Below are 17,571 nucleotides of genomic sequence, written 5' to 3'. Positions count from 1 at the left end.
AACAAATAGTTCAATTACAGAAAGAACTATAAAAGACTCCCGTGATCCATACCCTGAGTCATCAGCGTGATGGCGTTCACGTTGCAGGGAATTCATTGGCTGATAAAGCCACGAAGGCAGCTGTGCAAACGGCTTCCGTAGCTGCAATCACTCGCTCGAAAACTAAAACAGACAGCGAAATAATGCAGGCTGTCACCGCTTCCAAAAAAGACACCGGTAAAATGTTACCAAAAGGCTTTCCACTCAAATACTCATATTTAACCGATGCAAATAATGTTCCTTTTGCTCGAATCCCTGGATAGGGTAATTCCAAACATGGAACATAGATAAGGACTAATCTTAGCAGCACATGAAGGTCTTGCCTCTGCACACGCAGGTGTTTTAGCCACTGTATCAATATTAAAACAAAGATACTGGTGGCCACGCATGAGGAAACAGACCAGAAACTATGTTTTGGAATGTGAAATCTGCCAGAAAATGAAGGTTTCAACAGTGAAACGCCCGGCGCAGACGCCCCTGTTAATTTTAGATAAACCATTAGCTTGTGTTTACCTGGATCACTGCGGTCCCTTACAGAGGGATGGTAACTACAAATATATCATGGTCGCAGTGGATTCATGCTCAAGATTCATTTGGATGTGGCCTCAGCGCTCGGCTGATGCCCGTACTGTTATAAAAGATTTGCGAGTCTTTATCAGCACATACGCAGTCGGCACGTTACATTCTGACCAGGGTCCTGCGTTTAGCTCCAAAGCTTACAAGGAGGCCATGGCCAATCTGGGCGTTGCCATTGCGGTATTCCAGTCCATTCCATCCGGAGGGAAATTCTGTAGTGGAGAGAAAAACCGGGACATAAAGCAATCTATAACAGCTAGGGTATTCGGCTCGGGTGACGGTTGGGTCAAACATCTAATAAGTGTTCAAAGTAGTCTAAACAATCTGCCAAGAAGTTGTCTGGGTGGAATCACTCCATATGATATCCTTTTAGCACTAGAATGGTTGTCCAGGACCTTGATCGTCACACTTCAGTGGTAGAACAAAAACCTTTTGATATCAAAGACCGTTTGGCTGTTTTCCAGGACTTAAATGAAACAAGAAGACAAAGCAACACCTTGGAGAAGCCAATGACCACTAAGGGGAACCACCTGTCCCAGCAAGGCCTGCCTGGATTCCAAAGATTGGGGATCTAGTCAGAGAAAAGATCACGGACAAGAAGGAATGTGGGCCTTCTTACAGACAACCAGTACCTGTGCTAACAATCCACGGATCAAGAACAGTGTTACTGCCGCCACTTGCTGGAAGAAAGGAGAACAGGTTCTTATCTATCGACCTCGTAACACTACATCAGGTGGCCAATTATACGTACTAGGCCCTGTGAACTCCAAAGATGTAGAAGACGACTAAATCTTGCTACTATCCAAGACGTTCAAACTGAGACTCATCACTTTTGAAGAATCTGCCGTGCGAAAAGAAGGACTAAGCAATAAAGCCATGGAACTTGTGCCTCTTGAGACCCAAATAACAGTTCGTCAAGACACTCCTGTCTACAATGATGTAGCATCTGACTACTAATATGACAACGGATCCAGTAGCTCCAGTAATTTCACATCATCCTGATGCAATACCTACTATCGACAGAACTGCCTCTGGCTATTTCATTAACTTCGATACGTTTTACAGAGGTTCCCAGTGAGCCTGAAATGACACCAGCAAATAAAACTTTCAAAGAACAAGTAATGGTACTTTTTCAGCTACTTGAGAAAACTTATCTGGTTTCACCATGGGTTGAACTTTGGATTCTGCTAGGCGTACTTTTTCTCCTACTTTGGCTAATTCTTGTATTAAGTTTGGGAATGCTGATAAATGGAAGATATAGTAAAATGAACACAGCAAGTAAGAACATCAACTTACTCCTCAAGCCACACAAATTGTCTCATTGTGAACAAAGAGACTTGACATCAGTGAACATCACAGCAGTTCCTATACCTGGTGGTATAGCTTGGGACAGATCTGATTGTGACATCTTTGGTCCTACAGAGCTGTTTCATATTCCACACTAATTCAAGGTTTCCTTGAGTGACTTTGTTTCACCTAGCACATTTTCTCAAGATTGGGACTTTGAGACTATTAATAATATATTGTCATACTTAGATGTCTGCAAAATTTACAAAACATGAATACCTAGAAGGTTCATTAGATTATGAACAAATGTACTGTTTATAATCAATATGGTCATCATTATTTGCACAAATCTGCAAACACTAGAAATGTTTATACTTTTAGTCAATGGGAACATTGTCCAACGCCACCACAGGGTAGCTCAAAAAAAATTCTATGAAAATGACCATACTTCTCAGGTTTTAATGTCTAAAATCCAGAAACATTTTACCTTAAAAATGTTAATTAGACAGGAATGAAAAGTATGTTGAGAAATACTAAGCAAATTTATTCTGCAGCCTATTATGCCCAGCTGTCCTCGCAAGGTTTTGACTTTTGGAGCGACAACAGTGAAACAAAAACTGTCTAGGGCACAAAAGACTGGCAGGTACAGGGAATAGAAGCTTTATTTCGAACCTGCATTATCCCTGAACAAATAATGTTTTTGAACGACACGGTCCTACAGACATCCTGTCTTGGCCTAGCTAAGATAAAAGACTTGAACAACCCGTCCATACCTACACCTGATAGTAAAAACACTACGGAAAGAGGGAGTCGACGTAAAAACTATTTTACTTAAAAACAGAACTGATCCAGATTGGAAAAAATGGTTAATATGGCCCACAGACACAAATAAAGGTCAAGATAGATTCCTGAATAAGACACAAGGATTTACAGTCACTAGGTCAGATCCAAGATATGTCCAGAGACAACATCCAGGGATAGTAAGAACATATAGTGTAGGAAAACTGTGCCTCGAGTGGCTACAAAAGTCCACACTAACAGAGGTAAAACAACACTTATCTTTACTTAAAGATGGCGTTGATTTAAGGGACTTCTTACAAGGACCTGCGAAATTGTGTCAAACGTTTTATATGCGCCCGTATATATGCAATTTATAATGAAGCTTGGAAAGCGACACAAGCAGAGACTGCAGAAAGAATACGAGAAATTGATCGTATTAATTTAGAGAAAGCTCTCTCTGTAGTTGACAATGGGTTAACAAGTGTCATCCAGAATGTATTCTTTGGACAGCATAGTATCCTCTGCCATAGACATAATGGAACAGGACTTGCTCATGCTATAGCATTGACAGTCTCGATTGCGTTCTATACTGCTTTTAGGCTGGACGTTACAAAAACTTCGTTCTGGATATGTGCCAAGGCGTCTAATCAACACCACGTCATTGTTTTCTGTATTTAATCTTACAGATAAACAAATCACTTTGGCAAAGAGGAGCAGACTATACGGTGCTGAGCATTGAGAAGCTGGAAAAACCTGCAACAGAATGGCTAATACATGGAACAATCACTCTGCCTGTCACAGTTTTCAATTTTCAGGATTGTTTGAAACATATACCAGCTGGCGTGTATGAAAGGTTGGGTAAAGAATACATTAAGTCAACATGGGAATTACCATATACACACAGATGTTGGAGAAGGGGAAAAGAAGTATTTCTTAGTGGAACAAACTGCAAAAGCGCACCAAGCGGTACACTTTTATGTCAGGATATTAATTTACACAGAGCCTGTGACAGTTCTTCGACCAACTTATCCTGCCACCTGCAAGTTTCACCAGCTGCAGTGATAGATCCAATTTTTAGGCAGCTTTCTAACAGAAGCTATATTATGTTGAATGATCACAGCTGCTGTGGCTTGTTGCCAGGAATAGCCTATCTCGTAACTGTGTCAGCCAGGGTCACTTGTTGTATGCAAGTATTGTTTCCTAAAACCAAGACAGACGGGGAGTCGCCGCTATGGCCTTCACTGAAGATCTCTTCAATACGAATTGATACTTTAAGCAGAATGAAATCCATTCTTTTATAAAAAAAACTGTGCCACTGACCTCGTCCAAAGAGAAATGTGAACTACAAGTTGCAAGGTCCTCCCTTTTATCGACAAACTGCCCTGTACATTTCGTAGAAATGTTAGGTCGTATCTTAAACATGTCTGATACAAGTGGTATCATACATATATTTAAGACTGCTGTGTCGGGACTGTTGGCACCATTTGTAGCAGTCCTCTGCATTTTTCCAAACTTCGTGCACTCTTTGTTCGGCGGCCTGCCTCTCATTTTGGGACTCGTTGCAGGAATACTATTCTTGTTCCTTCTGCTCCGATATGGCATGTCCGGTCACCAGCCACACCCAGATTGCCATAGAGAACACTCTCCTGGCGATGAAGTGTCGTGAGAGCATGATACAGATTCTGGGCCTGGCTCGTTTAAGAGATTTGAATACCACGTGGTTTCTATCATTCCGACCAATCTGGCAAGATTGCATTTTACCGGTTCTATGATGCCTGCAATGTGGAGAAGAATGCGTGTTGGACATCTGTCTAACACGCCCATTAGTCCTGCCAACGGATGTTGGTACTTTGCTTGGTTCGGTAACAGCCCATGCATTGTGCTGTCCCCAGCAGCTGCCAATTCTGACGCTGGCATTCATTGAGGTCTCACAGACGCAATCAGCTGACGGTGAGATACGTGGATCGACAGGCACACAGGTATCATCTCCATCGAACATTGCTAATGCAGCTAACGCAGATGGCGATGCTTCACATTTTTGTGCAATAGGTCTACTTAACGAAGTGGTCCAACTTTCACCTACTGTGGTAGACAAATTCTTTACCAGCTAAGATTTGATGTTTTCTCCAAACAATGAGACTGACTTTTGAAATTAGCACACAGCGTTCTATGGGACTCTGGGCCATATGTATCAACACCCACATTTGCGATTCTCAAATAGCGATTTCTAAAAAATCGCTATTTGAGAATTGCAAAAAGGTATGTATGTAAAAAAAAATGCAATTTTTTAGCGATTTCTTAATATTCCTTAATTGCGATTAGCAAATTGCGAAATCGCACTCAACCCTGTTAACCGTGGCCGTTTTTTCACGGCAGTGCGCAGTTTTAAAGAGCGGGCGAGGCTCCGTCGGCCGTTGAACATGCGCAGCACCTGCCAGGTAGTGCTCCGAACGTTCAACGGCCGACTGCAGCACTGTTTGGGTTAAGGAATACTTTCCCATTAATTTCTATGGGCCAGGAGGCCCATAGGAATGAATGGGAAATTTGAGAATCGCAAATTGAGAATAATTTCAAGGGTGTCATGAGGACACCCTAATGCACCTCAGAAATGTACATGTGTGCGCATATGGCGCACATACATGCCCCTATGCGCCACATGGCACCTTCACAAATGGCAAAAACTGCATTTGTGTACAGAAATCGCAAATTACCACCAACTTGAAGTTGATGGTAATTTGCGATTTCTTAAGGAGAAATCGCAAAACTTCAGTGGCTGCTGCATAGCATTTAAGGAATCGCAATTTGAGTCGCAAACGCTGCTTTTTGCGATTCGCGTTTGCGAATTGCAATTCGGTTGATACATATGCCCCTCTGTATTCGACCTTCACTTCTCAAAACAAAATCTTCTACCTTTCTAACTCTATTTTACTACGATTTACCTTTTTCCAAAATAGAAAAAAAAAATTGGAGCACAAAGTAATCTGCTTAAAGTAGAACTATTCACAGAGAAAAATAAATCTTTGAATACTTCCAAGAGACAATATTCGACCTTGTCCACAACCAAAACAATTTATATATTCTGTCATGGAATGGTCTCAACTTTTTTCTTCTGTATTGAAGAGCCATTTCGTATATGTACTTTTATGATTCATTCGGATAGCAATACCAATGTAATACTGTATGCTTTGAATGAAAACATTGCTTTTAAATGGCGCACATCACAAATGCTCATTTTTCATGTACAACCATTTCGAATGCATTTTACGTTTTAAATGCTTAGAATTTGGTAATGTCGAACATAATAAAGTGGAGTGGGTGTTGTATGGCGTTTTAGGATCCGAGCGAAATTTCCCGATTCATGCCCTTATATAGGTACAAATCACAGTGCCCTAATATAGGCATAGAAATCATACCCATATTAAGACATAGCCCATGCAGTCCAAATACAGGCATGGCTACTTCCACCCGTACCAATAATCCACAACGATTTCTTGGGAAATCGGCTTAAGCTATCAGGGACATCCCCTTGCTTAAATATTGATTAGTCCAAGAACTCATGGAGTTTACCAAGAATTCATGGAGTTTACAAAGAACTACCATTCCCTTGGGGTGCTTTACGGATGATATTATGCCCGACTTTACGTCAAACTAGGCACCTTCAAGGTATAAATATGCCTTCATTTACTATAGCAAGGACACAGTGGTTCGGAGCAGTTCGACTATCTACTTGCCCGACGCAGCTCGCTACAGCAAGTGCCGAAGGAAGCCGACCCTCCAGCTGACGCACTGATCGAGAAGCTGTCCTTTCTCTCGCTGAGAATCCAGCTCCAATGTTTCCAAGCTCCCCTTGCGGGGTGTTGGGAAATTCAGTCCCGAGACAGAGACACCAGACCTCCTTCATTCTAAACTAAGGTATGGAGCTGATTAGACCCTAAAGATAAATCTTGTATAGATTCTTGGTAAAGAAACTAAACCTCGGCTACACAACACTTACTTCTTCCCTCGAACTAGACTTAGGTTAGGTACATCGGGGTAGGCGTATTTTAGAAGCACCAGTGGATGACTTTTAGCCATTGTTATTTATGTATGTATTTATCTATGGTTTAGAAACCATATAATCCTTTTACAGTATTATAATACTCATACTCTTCACGCTGTACGCATTATACTTTACAGCCTGCATTACGATTGTAGCAATTCACTTTACTTGCATGAGAAAGAAGACTGTTCAATAAATCCCTTTTATTGAAAACGCCGGTCTCTCTATTTTCTTTGCACCTCTGATGAAACGAAGCATGCACGATTGACTGAGTAAAATATCTATCTATTGTTTCCACGACTCTGAAGATACGTTTATTCTTAGGAAAATAAAGTGGTCATGTTTATGTGGTTGTCAGAAACGAATCCCTTCTTGTTTATTTTAGAAAGTTATTAGTGACCACTGAGCTAGCTGACACTCACAATTAAGTCTAATATATTCAATAGCGACCTAGTAGACATAAGTCCTACGTCAACCCTATAGGACATATTATTCCAATGCGCAAAGCCTATTGGGAATATAGGAACTACACTACAGTGCTACTTCAGTAGACTGCTAATAAAAAAGAAACTGCCAGAGCACCTCCATAGAAATGTTCCTCTTCATTCACAATTTGTATTAATAAGCTAAATAACAGCTTACATATAGTATGGTATGCCCAATGCAAAAGACTAAATTGGAGATTTTCTAGTACCTCATAACTAATCTAGCTTGAACGTACATTACTGTACCAAAATAAAGGCTACATTCATGCTTGCAGATTGAAATGCTTACAGAAGTGAATTACATAGCTCTTAATAACGCAGTCTGTTCACAAACACTATACATTAAAAACAAAATGTATTTTGTACTAAATTTAGCCATATGGAACTCAACATGTTGTCAACATGCTAAGAGAGGATCTGCAGAAATGTCTAAAATATAGGGGTCCCAAAACCACATAGGGGTAGAACTTATAATTTAAACATGCAGTCAATGGGTTAAACCAGGGATACCCAAACCTTTTAGAAACACAATCCACCTAGCTTTAATGGACATAAGACAGGTGCTTTTTTAATGCAATAAAAGCATAATTTTTCATTAAAAGGACCACTCAAGTTGCACAGACATGCAGTTTTACTGTTAAAACTATATTGCACAAAATTGATAATGTGTGGAAATCTGGTTTCAGTGAATATTTATCAGTTGTGCAACACCAATTAAAGTGTCTTGATTTGTTTTGATACTATTAAAACCTCTTCCCCTCAATCTTTACAATTATAAGAAGCATTTGCAATGCAAAAGGTCTCGCATTTGCGAGAGTTTACCCTATTGATATTGTAAATGACAATCCCTTTTGTTTTTGATAACACATAAATAAAAAGGCATTGTCATTTACAATGCCATTTACTCAAACTCTTTTAAATGCAAGACTGATTTCAGTTCAAAGAAACGGTTGCCACTGTCCCGGGCAGCTAGGAAAGTCAAAGAGCGCATGACGCTGAATGTTACAGGAAAGCATGTCCTGATTGCAGTAGGAAAAACTAATTTAAAAAAAAGGTCTTTCACACTAAATAAGACATGCTGTGAAACAGAAGTAAAAGGGCTGGTCCTCATTGGAAGTTACAAATTAAGATATGGCGGTACTAAGGAAGGACTAACAAGCCTATTAACGACTCGGAAGGCAGAATTTTCAAAGGGCAATGACATAAGTGAATGAAAAATATGGGAAAAGAGTGGGCTGAGCTTCAAGTCAATACTCTAATACAGCATGCCTTGCAGAGCAGCGCATGCACTACACAAGCTCGACCTAAAAATGTGTGCTTTTCTTTTTGCATTTCTAGATGCTGAACGTGTACTGTTCACTTACATGTTTACATTTTGCTATGGGTTTTAAAAAAATAACATCCCACAGTCATTTCATGCTCCCTGTACGTCAGCAAGAATGTCACATAGTTCACTTTACCTTTCTTTCTCTCACTGCAAAGTGAGTTTGCAAACGCCAGTCCCCATGTTAAAAATGAGCAGAAATTTATCAGAAGACAGAGCCTAACATTTGACTTCTGTCTCTGAAGAACAGCAAATGTGCCAAGATAAATCAGAATTGAACAGTAGCTATATTTATTGCTTGGAGTATCGATGCCCACAAAAACAAAAAATCAGCTCCCAGGCAATCAGTGGTTCACAACTCACAGTGTAGGGAAAACACAGAGAGGTAAACAATAATCCTCATGAGTTCAGCAAAGTTATCTCTAAGGAGAAAAAAACAAAGAGGCAATGGACCCAGGATTTTGCAAAGCATCCCTGTATCCATCGGGAATGCCGACTCTGCGTCTACTAAAGAAAGCCCTGAAGACAAATCTTTAAAGAAGAATCCATCATGTGAAACTAACTGTAACAGTCACTTGAACTGGCGAGAACCCAAATCAGACCACAGAATAGTAATCACAAAGGTATTCATCAACTGCTGCCCCCAGTTGTATGAGGTCCCATTTCAACCTATTCTATTCTCCATGGTCTCCCAGGTCAGCCAATACGGCAGTACAGCCACTCTCTAACTAACAACTATAACAAATACCAGATAAGCAAAAGGGTCTGAGGGTATTTTATAGACCTGCGCGGATAAGTCCCCTACCATATATATTAACAACAACAAAAAGCAGCGGGTCTCTGACCAAATAAGAATACACGGACAAGTGAACAGCGCAAATCAACAGGCTAGAACAGGAACAAAAAGTCCTCACTAAGAGGACGGAATCCCCATCACCCACTGAGGTGGAATGCTACATCATTTGGGATCACCTCTTGGCTGCAACCTGGTGCAGCGAAAAAGCTACAACTCCTTGCTAAGGTAAAGGAGGAGCTTGTGGATGTTATTATGTTATCCTAGGGTGAGATCTCCTAAATTTGATGGAACATGAAGCAATTAAGTAAAAATACATGTAGCAGTGTATATGATGTGGAAAAACTAAAATTGGGTACCAGGAGACAAGACAAGTTTATTAAATATCTCGTGGTGTCAAGGGTTAAATAGTAGTATACGCACGATCTGAAAAAATGTGTGATCGCATAGGTGAAATATTACTGAAGGGGTCTACATGTTTCAGCCACTGGTGATCATAAATTGGCTTACAACATCCAGGTTCAAGCCCGGGGTAGCGACAAAGAGAGCACTGCCTCACGCCCTGAGTTGTTACCAGGAGCAGTTGGTGGTCCCCCGATTTATTACAGGTGCTATCCACGTATCCCTGTAGTTCTTACTACATGCACGATATACGTAGGTTGTATCGTTCTTAATAATTCTTTTGTCTTGTTATTGAGTGACATTAGCACTCACGAAAATTTGCAGCAGTAAATAGTTTGGTCCCGAAGAAAGCCATGATCAATTTATGATCACCAGTGGCTGAAACATGTAGACCCCTTCAGTAATATTTTACCTACGCGATCGCATATTTATTCAGATTGCACGCATACTACTTGGTAACCCTTGACACCACGAGGTATTTAATAAACTGGTCTGTCTCCTGGTAGCCAATTTTAGTTTTTTCACATCATATACACTGCATCAAGTATTTTCACCTCATTGCTTCATGTTCCATCGAATTTATGAGATCTTACCCTAGGATAACATTAAAACATCCATGAGCTCCTCTTTACCCTAGCAAGGAGTTGTAGCTCCTTGTCTGCACCAGGTTGCAGCCAAGAGGAGATCCCAAGTGATGAAACATGCCACCTCGGTGGGTGATAGGATTCAGTCCTCTCATTGAGGACTGTTTGTTCCTGTTCTAGCCTGTTGGTTTGCGCTGTTCACTGGTCTGTGATTACTTATTTGGTCAGAGACCCACGGCTTTTTGTTGTTGTTAACTAACAACTACGCCTATCATATCTTGGCTCATCTGCATGAACTTAAACAACTAATCTTGCAATATCGCTATAGACATTCAACCAGTCCTCACTCCCTATGTCACATTGTCCCACAAGAAGGGATTTTGAGAATAGGCAAACAAAATGCCCAAGGAGACCAACCAGTTATTTTCATCACAAACTAAATAAGAGTACAACAAATGACAAAACTATAGTTGCAGACTTGGCAGTAAAAGTGCACGAAGAGAGCAAATGAGCCGGGATGGAAAACATTTTAAATATATTTTAGGAGGTCTCTGGATTCAACTCATTAGCTTAATTTCTTTTAATTTCTTTGAACTGGTCCAATAAATTCGATCTGACTTTAGTGCATGGTATAAGTGCCCCGAATGGGCTTAGATGCATAGTTTGAGAGCTCAACAAAGGTCTAGCAAATCAAGTCGTCACTCAGGATTCTCTATTTTATAAAAACTGGCGTAAACACGTACTAGGAAAGACATGATATACTTTATAAGGGATTTGCATCCTAAAATTTCCCCTTTAGCCAAATTTGTATGGCCTAGAGCCCTAGACTAAATTGAAAAGGAACAGCAACACTACGAAAAGACTCATAATTCTTCGGATATATCTACAGTGTAGTCCCCAACATCTCGTGAGACTTTATTCCGAGATCTTACACGAGCTGATGGTGCACAGCCTAAATGGCAGTAACCAATAATTTCAACCCTTATATGGCACACTGGGCTCAGTAATGTTAGGATGCTGGGTATATAACTTGAATTTTGAACAAATTATTTGCCCGATATTATGGGCACAGTAGGCAGCCTTTGACTAACACCATTCATTGGGCGACTGACAGCCCCGAGAACTACAATCTCGGCCGAGATGATGTCATATTGTAGTTCTGTAGATCCCGCGAGACCCAACTATGACCTTGGATCTCACAGCGAGACTACGTTGGAGAACACTGGCCCCCCTGATGTTGGAATCAAACTCTTCCTTCATTAAAGAATAGACAGTAAGGTTCTTGATAGACAACTAACCACTCATTTTTTGAACCCTTGTGTATGCATAAGTAGTGTGCTTTTAAACAGTATTTATTTCTAACTACCGAGCTAGGAGCGTTTTGATAGGCTAACGCTCCAGTAAACTCGGTCAACAAATAAGGCTTGCCCTCCTCCTCGCGTTGCCTCCCCCAGACTTAGGTCCAGTCTGAGGCAACGACGGAGAGGTAAGGAGGTTACTGACTTCGCTTTTGAACTGAGAAGAAATAGGGAGCTTTATTAAAGATACTACAGAGAGCAGGGCTGCTTTCTCCATATGCAGCTTCCAAATGCACTCTCTAAATTAACATTTTTTTTTTTTTTTTTTTAAAGCTAATGAGTAACTGCTAATCTAAACGGCTTGTGGGTGAGCCTGTCACTGAGCTGCAGCAGTAGGGTGGTGGAAGTTAGGAAATGAGAGAGGTGAATGACTGATGTAGAAAGGAGTAGAACTAGATGTCCTCCCCCTATATCAAGCACCCTATTCCTTACTTTTACAGTGCGTGGCCTCCTTTATCCTGAGGCTGGTCCAGGTGAGGTGAGGTCCTATCCCCTGTCATTATGGGTGAGTAAGGAATTCCGAATGTTAGGTTTAATTTTTATGTTTGCTATACCCAATGCACTTATACCACGTGTTTGTTGTAGGTGAACAATACACCATTTGACATGGAGGAATAGTAACGTATATCCTTTATAGTTTGATCTATTCACGATTTAGTATATGGTTTATTTATATGTAGTATGCACATTCAGTGGCAAGAACAATTTAGAACAGAGGCACTGAAGAAAGCCTTGGGAGCCTGTCCCCTATTTGGCGGAAACATGTCGGCCCTTATGCAGCTATTTGATAAAACTGCTTTTTTGAGCTGTTCTTGGTTTTAATCAGAAAGAGAGCAATAGCGATTAAAGAATTTTCGCTGTTTGTCCTCTATTCTACTTATAATCACTATTACCACACTTATATTATTTTTTGCACTGCACATTGTTCCCATTTAGTGGTCATACGCATGGTCTACGAGTAATTGCAGGTCGAAACCCTGTCTTGCATGGTGGGCATGGTAACTGTCTCAATGATCTAGAGACGCACCATCCCAACCTTTGGATGACCATATGATAATATTGATCACTAACAAGACTTTGATGGGAATCCATCTCTGGACATTGGGTCTCACCTACTATTGCTGGTGGTTGTGTGTGTTGGGTTATGAACATTTCTCGCAAGACTTGAAGGTAGTTCACCTTGCACTAATTAATTAGGTACAAGTCTTTTTGTTTCAGAGTACTTTTTACTCTATAGTAGACCCCCAGGTTTATTTGGTTTTTCAGGTAGTACTCTGCCAGTGCACTTTATGCCAATCCAATTTATTCTGCACTCTACTCTAAACCAATCCACTCTACGCCACAGCACTATGCATCACTCCACTCTGCACCCTACACCACTTTACTAAAAATCAATGCACTCTACGCCATTCTATTCAGCATCACTACTATACTCTATAACACTTCACGCCACTGCACTATACACCACTGCACTCTATGGCTATTGTACTCTACATCACTGCATTCTACTCCACTACGACAGTCTACTCTGTACTCTATGCCAATGTACTCACACTATGCCACTACACTCTAACCTGCACCACTACACTCTATGTCACTGCATTCTACTCTGCTACACTGTACTATGTCACTGCATCCTACTCTGCACCACTGCAATCTACTCTGCACCACTGCAATCTATGACACTGCACTCTACACAACTATTCCACTGTGCGCCATTCTACTCTACGCCACTACAATCTACCCTGAGCCACTACACTCTATTCTATGCTGGTGCACTCGAAGCCACTGTACTCAACGCCAATCCAGTCTACACTACTTTATTCAAAACCAATCTATTCTTCTCCACTACACCACTACATCCTGCTATACACCACTCAATCGCGGTCTGAGACACTCTACTCTAGACCCCTGCACTTTATGGCAATGTACTAAACACCAATTACTCACACACACTGCACTCTACGCCAAATACTCTGCACCACTGCATGCTACAACGGCCTACACAATTGGGCTCACCACAAAGTGACGGCTCCTCTGCTGTGGCGGAGGAGCGTCGTCCCCTTTCTTTCTCGCAGTGCGAGAAGCAAAAACAAAGTGGTAATAACTATTAGTAATTACCATTTTATGTTTCCTTCCTTTGCCGGCAGGGGGGTGGGGCTGCTATGCTTACAGAGCAGGGCAGGTAGGTAGGATTGCCCACTCCTGAGTGTGCAATGACTGTTTAGTCGGCCCTCTTAGGCCGCCCAAACCAGTAATGTTCAGTTCCCCTTTTACACGCAGGCTGCATTACAGGCTACATGGAGAACATGCCCACACCTTCAGCCCCTGGCTGAGTGGCGTGTCACAACTCTCAGACCAATCAAAACGCTGCATTGCAGAGTTGTGATTGGTGGGGGGAGCCTAGCTGCCTGCTTCCTGTTCGAGGCAGGAGCAGAGAAGAAGCGGGACCCGGCACCACACGCCACTACACTACACACAAATATATTCTGCACCATTGCATTCTAAACCACTCTATGCCCAGTCACGGAACTCTGCTACACATGTGCACGCTACCCTGCACCAACCAACTCTACCCTGCACCACTCTACTCTAAGTCGCTCCACAAAGATCTACACCACCCTACTCGAATACTCTACCCAATATTGTCACTCCACTCTGCTCCACACCAGTCCACGACACTACACCCTTGCACTCCACGACACAACTTCACCCTACTCTACTCCACACCACTCTCCTTTACCCAAGTTACTTTTAGACATGCTGAATAGCAGCCACACCAGTGTACAACATGGCTATAACAATGGCAAAGCCAACAGCTCTAGCATAGAAGCCTGCACTGGCCTTGCCAATGCTTGTTTTCTAGAAGCTGTTATGCATCAGCAAAAAATATTTTGCTTAAAAAAAAAAAAAGAACTGGCAATATCACAAAGACAAGTCCTACTTGCTTTGTCACAGCTTGTTAAGTTTTCTGCCAAATGGAAAGTCGTTTGACATGGGCTCAAAGTGGTCTGCGCTATATAAACTTTTATAATGAATAAGAAATAAAAATCAAATGCCAAATATCGGCGTTTACAACGTTTAGTCTACCCGACTAGCTTCATTCTCTGTCCACTGAAAAGATTATAGTGTGTCTGTTATCAGCGGTAGCTCTCGTAGTAACATTCTGTACTCTGTCATCTCCCCCATTGAGAAGCTGTCAAGGCACTGGAGGCCTCGAGGGGACGTTTTTCCGTCTCTACCAGGCAAGGCACTATAAACAACAGTCCCATCAGCGGGACTCCGGTGAAAGGAAGCCTGCAGTACATCACACTGTCTCCGGCATCACTACTAGAAGCATCACAAAAGAACAGGGGGCGCCGCCAGAAGAAAAGGGGCAATAAAACCAACATTAATTTGAAGAAGAAAAAAAAGACCGTTTCACTTCCTGAGCTACCGAAATTCCACTAAGTGGTCAGGCTTGTTGCAGGACAGAAAGTTAATAGCAAAACACAAAGCAAAGAGATGAAAACCGGCTTGGAGAATCTGCTCGAGTATTTGTTTAAAGGGGTCGATATCAGCTTTCCTTTCCAACAGATGCATATGGGGCAGATAATGGGCAGGATTTCACTGGAGGCGTGGATAACTTCAAGTCTAAAACAAAGGGGAAGGAACACAGGCGTCCTTGCCACAGAAGCTGCAAATCGAGTTTATTGCCATAATTCTGTATACATTTATGAATTCTTGAAACACACACGTTACATTCGTTGTACTTCTCTGCACCAGTTGAGTATGTACAGTACACTAGGAGAAATTGTTACAAGTTGCCAAATGTAATCAATTAAAAATAAACTTAATACCAGAATTAAGAACGTGTTCAGAACCACTTAACCGACTTCTTTTCACAATACACTACAGAACACAAAATTGTCGTTTAAAATAATACATTACAATTTCTCGCTCTGTTTACCTTGGTGGATGAAACAAAATGGCTCTTATAACAGGACCAATATGTATCTTCCTCTCTTCTGCAGAGTCCTCAGGGAGTATGCATCAGACACAAAGGATCCAACTGACCCGTATACCATTCAGCAACATAAAAAGCCCAAGTGCATCCATTAACAAAAAAAATAAAAACAGCCAACAATGGAGAAGGGGTGTAAGTGTTCAAGGAAGCCTCCCCTGCTCGAAAGCACGAGAGATGGAAAAAGCTTTACGCAGCTCTCGCGTTCCTTCAGTGCAAGTCGCAACCGAGGTCTGGACCGAGGCAATTTACTTTTTCTCTCCAAAAATAACTCAATAGGTCAATACTCCGGCGGAACGGCATGTAAAGCTTCCTGGTTTCCACTCAGCGAAGAGGACTTTAGTTATGATCATTTATAATCCGAGCTCGCTTTTGAGCACTAGGCATCCATTCACCACTTAAAATAGGGGCACATATCCCAAAAATATACATATGATATGACGATGGGCGTGAATAGCCTCAAAGACACTGAGATCTTATGCTGCCAACAAATCCACAGATGCTGAAGTGTTGAAAATGAATTATGGTGCAGAATCCTTCAATTTCAAGAAACGGCGCTGGGAATTTTCGCTTGTTTTCAAGAATCCTTAGGAAACTTGATACGTTTGGTTGAAATAAATAAGCACCGATTCTGTAAAGCTGACCGAATCCTGTGTAGAAAAGGTAGGAGTCCGATGGGAACAGATGTACAGGCTGTGCCTGTGGGGGATGGGAGCAGGAGGCAGCCAGGAATCCCTGGCACCGTTGCTCCCCCAAGCCAGCCTCTGAAGTAAGAGAAAGGACCCTTCGTCTAGAGAGCCGGTGTGGACATTCCTCAGGCTGTGGTCGTACAATACGTCCAGGGGGGCGCTTCCTGAGCTGTGAAGCCTTGCTTCAGGGAGCTAGGTTTGTGAGGAGGTCTCTCTTCCGGCTCAATAATGTCGTTTGCCAGTGATGGGGTAGGTGTACCTCCCTGAAACCGGTCCTGATCTCTCCCAGCTCACCCCAGAAGCCTTGTGCCTGTCCCCTTGTAAAGCTGGCAACTCGGCCGCGCTGGCTGGTAGAGGCAGAGAAGCCTCCTTGCAAAGCTCGGGGCCTGGTTCGCTGTGAGACTTCTCCAGGTGTCCACGAGCCTCCTCTTCCAGACTGAAGCCCCTGATTCAAAGTAGCTGGCTCCCTTCACATGCCCCGGCTCCTGTCCCCTCGGGGAGGGCTCGTCGCTCCTCTGTCGGGACGGTGTGAGAGGGGGAGAGGGTGCCGCGTTGCTCTCCTGCCTCCCGTGACCGATGCCCTCCCCCTCTCATCCGGGCTCCTCGCCTGACTCTTTCCCCAGCGGCCTTGGCTGCTCAGGCTGCTGATGCTTCCCGGCGGCCACGGCAGCTCCTGAATAAATCAGTGCGTGACGTGCGCCCACCTCCCACAATGCACTGCCAGATATGGTCCTGTCTGAGGAGGCTGCAAAGCAGTACCAGCGCGAGCAAGGTGTGCGTGTTTATGTGGGTCACAACTTCAAAACATATCACAGCATAACATTTTTTTTTTTAAAAAGGTGAGTAATACAGCAAAAAAGTGAGTAATACAGCAAAAATGTGTTCTCATAATGAACTAAAAATCAACCACAAGGATAGTCAGAGAAGTGTGAGGAATATCTATCAAAACACATTTACTCATTTGATGTTATATCTATACTATAAAACCTACAATCCTATGACAAACCACGGGTTTCTTCCCTTGCACTCAGAGTGAAATGAGTGCAATATAAAATGGATGCTGACCCTTCATTATGACAGCTGTCCGCGGCACTGTCCTCCGTTTTCAGTTTCAATGTACGCAAATGTATGCGCCATCTTGTAGTGACGATTTGTCCTTGACCAAAAAGGACGTGTTTTATTGTTTTACGTAATTTATGGATATTGAGGTTA

At 42.2% G+C, this 17,571-nt stretch overlaps 1 protein-coding gene across 22 annotated transcripts in view; it reads right to left on the bottom strand.

The window, feature by feature from the left end:
* PPFIA1 (PPFI scaffold protein A1) overlaps positions 1 to 17,070 on the bottom strand; it is an 807,831-nt gene extending 790,761 nt beyond the window's left edge. For 21 of the 22 annotated variants that reach the window (XM_078684274.1, XM_078684276.1, XM_078684283.1 and 18 more), the window contains exon 1: positions 15,617 to 17,070. The gene's annotated coding sequence lies outside the window, so the exon portion shown is untranslated. The remainder of the gene's footprint in view (positions 1 to 15,616) is intronic. The other variant, XM_078684289.1, reaches the window with a different exon arrangement.
* Positions 17,071 to 17,571: the final 501 nt, after the last annotated feature.

Source organism: Lissotriton helveticus, chromosome 3_2 (genome assembly GCF_964261635.1).
Source record: "Lissotriton helveticus chromosome 3_2, aLisHel1.1, whole genome shotgun sequence".
NCBI lineage: Eukaryota > Metazoa > Chordata > Amphibia > Caudata > Salamandridae > Lissotriton > Lissotriton helveticus.
This window is presented reverse-complemented; position numbering and strand designations above follow the sequence as displayed.